Genomic DNA, 8520 nt, shown 5'->3' on the forward strand with positions numbered 1-8520 from the left:
GGTGATCCTAATGTGCGGTACGGTTTGGAACCATCTGGCTCCATCTGTGCTGCTCACGCTGAAGGGGCATAGGAATCTTCTGGGAGAGCTTGTAACAATGCAGACTAGAACTGGACAGCTCTGGAATGAAGCAAGCTTGCGCATCTCTGATCAGCCCTCAGGCTATGCCTGATGCCTCTGGTAGGCATAGGCGTAGGGCAGGAGGGCACTTTTGGTAGCTAGGTTACAGGACGCCCTACTGCGGTGAACCCTCCTAACGTCTCCAGCCCCAAGCCGCCTCCCACTGGTCTCAACCCCTTCTTCACATCGTGTCTATGGTGATTCTTCTTAAACAGTATAAACAAGAAATCTTTGAAAAGCCAACTTGGGGGAACCAGCAGTTAGTGCAATGCCTATGTCGCTGGACTCCCGTGTAGTCGACCATGGTTCGAGTCCCGGCCCGGTGGCTTAAACTCACGCCAGGCGCATGTGTGTGCGTGCCCAAGATCCCTGGAGGAGATCGGCTTTCTGTCTCTGTCATTCTGGAGAGCGCACCCGCCCTATAGCGAAAACCTAAAAACAAACAAACAAAAAACAAAACAAACAAGAAAAGCCAACTTGGGAAAACTATAGTACAAAGCTATTTAACGCTCACCAAAATTTTTCTAAGATTCATGTAAAAAGTTACATAAATGCTTCGAAGTGTCGTGTATACATTTGAAACACTGGAAATAAACCCAAAACATTAAATAATTGGTTACTTGTTTCCATTAAGAAGCACTGTCTAGTATATAAGAAAGCTAAATCGTGTAATCTCTGGAAAAACTCCACTATGTATTTAGGAGATGAAAGGTTGGTTTGTGAGAACGTTTTCGTGAGATGTGTTTAGTATAGCAGCAAAGCAAGACAAAACAGAACGAATCCCCCTAAAATATGGTTTCAACTGTGTAGAAAAAAATGTATAGGAAAATAGGAAATCTAAATCTTTATGGAGGGATTTTCTTTTTGACTTCTCATTTTTACATATTTTACCATTTTTCTATAATGGGCATCCCATTATACCTTGCTAATAAGGAATACAGGGTCCTAGCCAGTTTGATAACATAGAAGGGCATGCTTGCTAGGATTACTCTTACAGATTTTTCCACCTTGAATAGACTTCCTGCCTTTCCACGGGCTGTTCTCCCTCTCCCTGCTCTGTATCCCCCATGGCCACCTGCATACCCTCAGAACACGCCGAGTGAGCATCCATCTCCACTCAGCATTTCTGCTCTTTTTTTCTACTGGCCACTCTTGACTCTTTTTAGCTCTTTCCTCTACTCAACTTAAATGTTGCAGTTCTCAGTGCTTGGTCCTGGGACATTTCTCTTCTGCCCCTTCCCAGCTAACTGCCTCAGTTCCCAAGGATTTAAACATTACCTTTACACGTGATTCTCAACTTTTTGTCTCCAGCCCTGACCTTTGCCATTAATACCAGTCTTGAATATCAACAGTGTCTAATGGACATATCTACTTATGTGTTACACAAATATCTCAAATTGAATCTTCAAAACTATTCCAATTGAACACTCAAAATTGAACATTCAAAACTACCCTTGGCCTTTTTGCCCCCAGATTTTGTCCCTTGTACTCTAGGCTCCACAGACTTCATCTCAATATAGTGGTAATACCATCTCAGGTATTTAAGATGAAAATCTAGGAGTTATTGTGATTCACCCTGTCCTCACTATCTAAATTAATTCTATTAGCAAGTCATGTGAACATTACCTGCAAAGTATACCTTGATTCTCTCTTCTTCTCTCCCTCTCTACTGCTATTAGTTTCGTCCACTATTCTCAAGTCCTGCAGAAATCTAACTGGTTTCACTCCCACTACTGGTTCCCCCCCTCATCCATTTTCCATGCAGCTGAGTAAGTGAACTTCAGAAAACAAGATGAAGGCCAGATAGTGGCACAGTAGGCCGACCCACACAGGATGGTACTGGGTTCGCCTTGGAGAACTCTCTGAGTGTGCTGGGCATGCATATGCCTATGATCCAGGGCTTGCTAAAGTGGGGGTGGATCAGAGAGTCAAGACCTAGTTGGGAATACTGTCTCTCTCACTCACTCACGGAAGAAATAAAAACTAAAAACAGAACAACTGACCAAAAATTCAACACATCTAAAATAAAAGCCAAATCTTCTAAAAGTCCACAGGGCATCCTGTGACTAGAACTCTCTAACATTACTTTGTGCTACTCACCCCTTTGCTCATTACTGTCTGGAACTTTCTGTTTTGTTATGTTTTAATGTTGCTAGAGGTGCATATGGTCGTCAGAGAGAGAGAGAAAATAAAAAAGCACACAAGCACACATGCTGAGTATGTTTACAAGCTGCAGAGGCTCAGATCATGCGGTCGGCCATATGGGGCCTAGCCACCCTAAATCCCATGCCACTGGCTGGCCTCAGGAATTTTTATTGTGTATCTCTGTGTGCCATACACCTAAGTGTTAGGATTCTAACAGTGGATGAGAAAGACAAAAACCTCATCTTCATAGTGAGAAAAACAGATAATAAACAAGCAAGTAAAGAATTAATGTAAAGAGTCTCTTAAGTTATTTTCCAGTTCAGAGGATAAGTCCCTTAAGGTGCCTCTTCAGTTGAGTATTAGTTTAAATGCTACTTCTTTTTTGGGGGGAGAGGTTTTTGCTATAGGGCGCGTGTGCTCACCAGACAGACAGAGAGAGACAGAGAGACAGAAAGCGAGAAATCACCCCCCAGGGCGGATGGCCATGTCGCAATCCCTTGTCCTCCATTCTCCTCTTGGGTTCTTGGGCATGCACGCACACACGCCCCACGTGAGTTTAAGCCACCGGGTCCGGGACGCGAACCACAGTTGACTACATGGGAGTCCAGTGACATAGCCATTACGCTAACAGCTGGTCCCTAAATGCTACTTCTTTTTTGGGGGGAGAGGCTTTTGCTATAGGGCGCGTGTGCTCACCAGACAGACAGAGAGAGACAGAGAGACAGAAAGCGAGAAATCACCCCCCAGGGCGGATGGCCATGTCGCAATCCCTTGTCCTCCATTCTCCTCTTGGGTTCTTGGGCATGCACGCACACACGCCCCACGTGAGTTTAAGCCACCGGGTCCGGGACGCGAACCACAGTTGACTACATGGGAGTCCAGTGACATAGCCATTACGCTAACAGCTGGTCCCTAAATGCTACTTCTTTTTTGGGGGGAGAGGCTTTTGCTATAGGGCGCGTGTGCTCACCAGACAGACAGAGAGAGACAGAGAGACAGAAAGCGAGAAATCACCCCCCAGGGCGGATGGCCATGTCGCAATCCCTTGTCCTCCATTCTCCTCTTGGGTTCTTGGGCATGCACGCACACACGCCCCACGTGAGTTTAAGCCACCGGGTCCGGGACGCGAACCACAGTTGACTACATGGGAGTCCAGTGACATAGCCATTACGCTAACAGCTGGTCCCTAAATGCTACTTCTTCAAGGAGGCTTCCCGTGGTCACCTATCAGAAGTAAGTAACTCATTCTTGATCTTGTCATTGCATCCTTAGTAAAACTCATAATCGTCTTTTTTTTTTTTTCTGGTCTTGATCAAGCTCAATAATATTCAGAATAAATGTATTATTTTATAAATCAAATGTTTCATTACTCTAGACAGAATCCCTTCTATTCTAGGGCATAAATCAGGCTTTGTCTCTTTTTTATTTTTGGAGAGTTTTTTGCTATAGGGCGCGTGCACTCAAAGACAGAGAGAGACAGAGAGATAGAAAGTGAAAAATCACTCCCCAGGAGATGGTCACACTGCAATCCCTTCTCCTCCATTCTCCTCTTGGGTTCTTGGGCATGCACGCACACACGCCCCACGTGAGTTTAAGTCACCGGGTCTGGGATTTGAACCATTGTCAGCTACATGGGAGTTCAGCAACATAGCCATTATGCTAACTGCTGGTTCCAGGCTTTGTCTCTTCAATATTCATTTTCGTGTATATTATCTAGAGCAGTTGTCAGAAAATGGCATATATGAGGACCTCCAAGATCACTCAGTTTATAAGTTCAAAAGATTTTCATACTGATTAAACTGCCTTCTTTACTCTCCTAAGTATACTGTGGAGTTTTCCAGAGATTACACACCTTGGATATTGCAATACACTGAATTCAGAAATAGATACCAGAATACAGCTACTTTCTATTAAGCCATGCCTTAAAAGGACTTGAAAAAACTATAACACTTGCCACTACATTTTTTGGTTTAAAAAGTTAGTTTTCATAAAAATGTTTTAAAAACTCTTAATTTTATTTTTTTAAATATGGTAAGTAACCATGGAAGTGCATGGATGTTGCACATACATGCACAAATATATATATAGATAAATGCTCTGGGTTCTTAATATAGTTGACTCTTGAATAACTTGGGTTTGAACATGTGTACATGGAACTTTTTCAAAGATAAAAGATGGTCCATCTTGTAAATAAATGACATAAACTTAGGGAGTATTGATAACTACAGTACACTATTATAATTGTATTTTTCTTATAATTTTAATAACATTTTCTTTAGCTCACTTTATTATGAGAATATAATACATATCAGGGGAGATTTAAAAAACTTATAGAAAAATGGGATTTAAAATATGAGTTTATAAAAAAAAAGGGGAACCAGCAGTTAGCATAATGGCTATGTCGCTGGACTCCCACGTAGTCGACCGCAGTTCGCGTCCTGGACCCGGTGGCTTAAAACCCACGCTGGGCGTGTGTGCGTGCGTGCCCAAGATCCCAAGAGGAGAATGGAGGAGAAGGGATTGCGGTGTGGCCATCCCCTCTGGGGGGCGATTTCTCGCTTTCTGTCTCTATGTCTCTCTCTGTCTTTCTGGCGAGCGCACGCGCCCTATAGTGAAAAACCTCTCAAAAAAAAAATGTATTTATTGGGATCATCGCTGGACTCCCACATGGGTGACCACAGCTTGAGCCATGGACCCATAGGCTTGAAACTCACACCAGGCACATGTGCATGCATGCCCAAAATATTGAGAGAAGAATGGAGAAGGGATTGTGGTGTGGCCATACACCTGGGGCATAATTTCTCATTTTCTGTCTGTCTCTGTTTCTCCAGTAAGTACACACACCCTACAGAGGAAAAAAAAGAAAAAACTCTCTAAAAATAGTGTGTTTATTTTGCTGCAAGACATGTTTAAATATATGCATAGTTTTTTAAAAAAGTTTATTAATGACACAATGCATTCTTTTTTATTTATTTTTTTTTTCTGGGGGGGAGGGAGTTTTGCCATAGGGCATGTATACTTGCTGGAGACAGAGAAGGACAGTGAGAGGTAAAGTAAGAAATTAACACCTGGGGGGATGACCACACTACAGTCCTTTGTCCTCCATTCTCCTAAGATTTTGGACATACATGCACATGCACCTGGTGTGACTTTTAAGCCACTAGGTCTGGGACTCGAACTGTGGTCACAATATGGGAGTCCAGTGCCTTAACCACAGCACCTCTTGGCCTCCATGTATATTTTTTCTTATAAAACACATTCTCCATGAACCTTTTAAAGATCCCTCTTATAATGTACAAAATAAGTGCTTACCAACTGTTTAAGTTATAGGTAGGGCTTTTGGTCAACAGTAGAGTACTAGTGAAAGTTTTACATGGATTTTTGACTGCACAGGAGTTGGTGAAGTCAATGGTCAATTGTAATGGAAGGATCTAAGATGAAAATGTTTTTGGATCTTGGCAAATCCTGGCTAAAAAAGGAGAGGAGAATAAAACACTACTAAGAGGCATATGACAGAGTGTCCCAGGGAAATATATAAAATTATTCTCCCTCCCAATTTTTTTTTATCATAAAGATGATGGTCTTGATTTGTTTTGTGCTGCTATAACATACTAACAGACTGGGTAATTTATAAAGAAAAGAAATTTATTTCTCACCATTCCAGAAGCTGAAAAGTCCAATAGGAAGGTGTTGGCATCTGGGGAGGGCCTTCTTGCTATGGCAGAAGGTGGAAGGGAAAGGGAGTACACATGACCAAGAGCAAGATAGGGATGAACTTGCTTTTGCAACAAACCCAGTCCTTGGCGGTCTTAATCCATTCACTGAGACAAGAGTTCTCATGACCTAATCACTTCTTATTAGATCTCATCTCCCTACACTTTGGCATGGGAGATTACGTTCCAACACATGAACTGTGGGTGACACAATGATACCATAGCAAACACTAAAAACTTGATTTCTGGATGTCCATTGAGTGTCTCTTTTTTGGGGGTAAGGGATTTTTTTTTTTTTTTTTTTTGGCTATAAGGCATGTGGGCTCACCGGAGAGACAAAGAGAGACACAGAAAGAGAAAGCAAGAAATCACCCCCTAGGAGAGATGGCCACACCACAATCCCTTCTCTTCCATTCAACCTGTGGTATTTTGGGTACACATGAACACACGCCTAGTGTGAATCTCAAGTCACCAGATCTGGGACTCGAACTACAGTTGGCCACTTGACACAGCGCCTTAACCACCATGTCACCTGCTAACCCCCATGGAGTGTCTCCTTTTCCATTAAAATTAATGTTCTCGGGGCTGGCAGAGGGTGTGGTGGTTAAGGCATTGGATTCCCACATAGCTGTCTCTCTGGTGAGCACACAGACCCTATAGAAAAAAAACTCTCTAAAAAAAAGTGTGAGTTTATTTTGATGCAAAAAATGTTTAAATCGAGCACAGTTTTTTAAAAAGTTTATTAATGACCACAATGCATTTTTTTGTTTATTAATTATTATTATTTTTAAGAGTGGAGAGTTTTGCCATAGGGCATGTACACTTGCCACAGTTAAGAGTTCCAGACCCAGTGGCTTGGAAATCACACTGGGCCCATGTGTACCCAAAACCACAAATGGAGAATGGAGAAGGGCCTGTGGCATGGCCAATCCCTCGGGGGGTGATTTCTCACTTTCTCTCTCTCTCTCTCCTTTTCAATCTGTCTCTGGTGAGTGTACATACCCTACAACAAATTTTTAAAAAATGGGGTTTGTGTTGGTGTTTAGTCTTCTAAATTTGGTGTATATGTGTGTACGTATACACATATGGCCATATACATACACATACATCCACACATGATTGTCAAGTTTATGAATGTGCTTTCTTTTTTTTTTTTTTGAGAAGTTTTTGCTATAGGGTGTGTGCACTTGCCAGAAAGAAAATCACCCCCTCAGGGGAAATGGCCATGCTGCGATCCCTTCTCCCCCATTCTCCTCTTGGAATCTTGGGCTTGCACTCACACACGCCTGGCATGAGTTTAAGCCACTAGGTCTGGGAATCGAACCGCAGTTGACTACATGGGAGTCCAGCAACATAGCCATTCTGCCAACTGCTGGTCCCAAGTGTGCTTCTTTTAAAACAAAAATAGTATATTACATTGCATATGATTCTACAAATTTTTTCCAATTGTAATCAAGAACTTTTAATTGTTCTCTTGGTTAATTAATAGGAATTAATTAAAGACTTTAAAGTTGTAAATTATAGAAACCGAAAAAATTTTAAAAATGATATAAAATTTCTAGTAAAATTTTCTTCAGTCATCTCAATTATATACAGCTTTATAAGGCTCCTTTTTTCCATGTGTAATAGTTTCTACATGAAGAACAACACAAAAAGGTGCAATGTTTACCAATATATGGTACTTTAATAGAAACATAGTTTATATAATTCATTGAAAAAGTATTTTATATAAACATCACTTGTACACAAAACCAAATAATGTTGATACTCTAATTATTAAAAATTCTTGATTTCTCTAAAACACTAAGATGCCACCTCAATAGTGATTGCTTCACATTTTCCAGTCTCTTGATCTGTGCATGTCACATGTAAAGATCCATCCCTAAAGCAAACAAAAAATAAATAACATTTCATAAACTGATTTTATAAATATGGGAAGTGCTCAAGAAATTTCTGATGACTTAGTGTAAATAACAGTTCATTTTAATTTTCAAGAGTATTAAGAAAAAGAATGAACAAAATTTCATAGAACACTGAGCTAATTGTTGTATGCCTTAAAAATCCATGATAAAAACATCTCACGTTTAAGATTTTATGTAAACTCAAAGTGCATCATGCCATTTTCAAGCCTAACCAAAGAAAACTCACCCTGATGAATTCAACATTATTGCTAAGTACTGTTTATGACATAAGTTATTGCTAAATGTTAAGTTGGAAAGGATTTACTTGTAATACATAAGTGATATGGATGGTCTGTTGTTAGGGAAATCACAATTAATAAATAAATTTACTTAGTGATTTCCTATAGCAATAATAAAATTAACCTTTAGTAGGAGAAATAGCATCAATTATATAAATGTTAGAAAAATTATGTTGAGGGACCAGCAGTTAGCGTAATGGCTATATCGCTGGACTCCCACGTAGTTGACTGTGGTTCGCGTCCTGGACTCGGTGGCTTAAACTTATGCTGGGCGCCTGTGCGTGCGTGCCCAGGATCCAGAGAGGAGAATGGAGGAGAAGGGATTGTGGCGTGGCCATCCCC

The 8520-nt window shown here is 41.0% G+C and overlaps 1 protein-coding gene across 1 annotated transcript in view; it reads right to left on the reverse strand.

The window, feature by feature from the left end:
* Nucleotides 1-7642: 7642 nt before the first annotated feature.
* MSANTD7 (Myb/SANT DNA binding domain containing 7) overlaps nucleotides 7643-8520 on the reverse strand; it is a 36476-nt gene continuing 35598 nt past the window's right edge. The window contains exon 14 of the mRNA XM_006172183.3: nucleotides 7643-7860. The gene's annotated coding sequence lies outside the window, so the exon portion shown is untranslated. The remainder of the gene's footprint in view (nucleotides 7861-8520) is intronic.

This window comes from Tupaia chinensis, unplaced genomic scaffold (assembly GCF_000334495.1).
Source record: "Tupaia chinensis unplaced genomic scaffold, TupChi_1.0 Scaffold000285_1, whole genome shotgun sequence".
NCBI classification, from domain to species: Eukaryota; Metazoa; Chordata; class Mammalia; order Scandentia; family Tupaiidae; genus Tupaia; species Tupaia belangeri.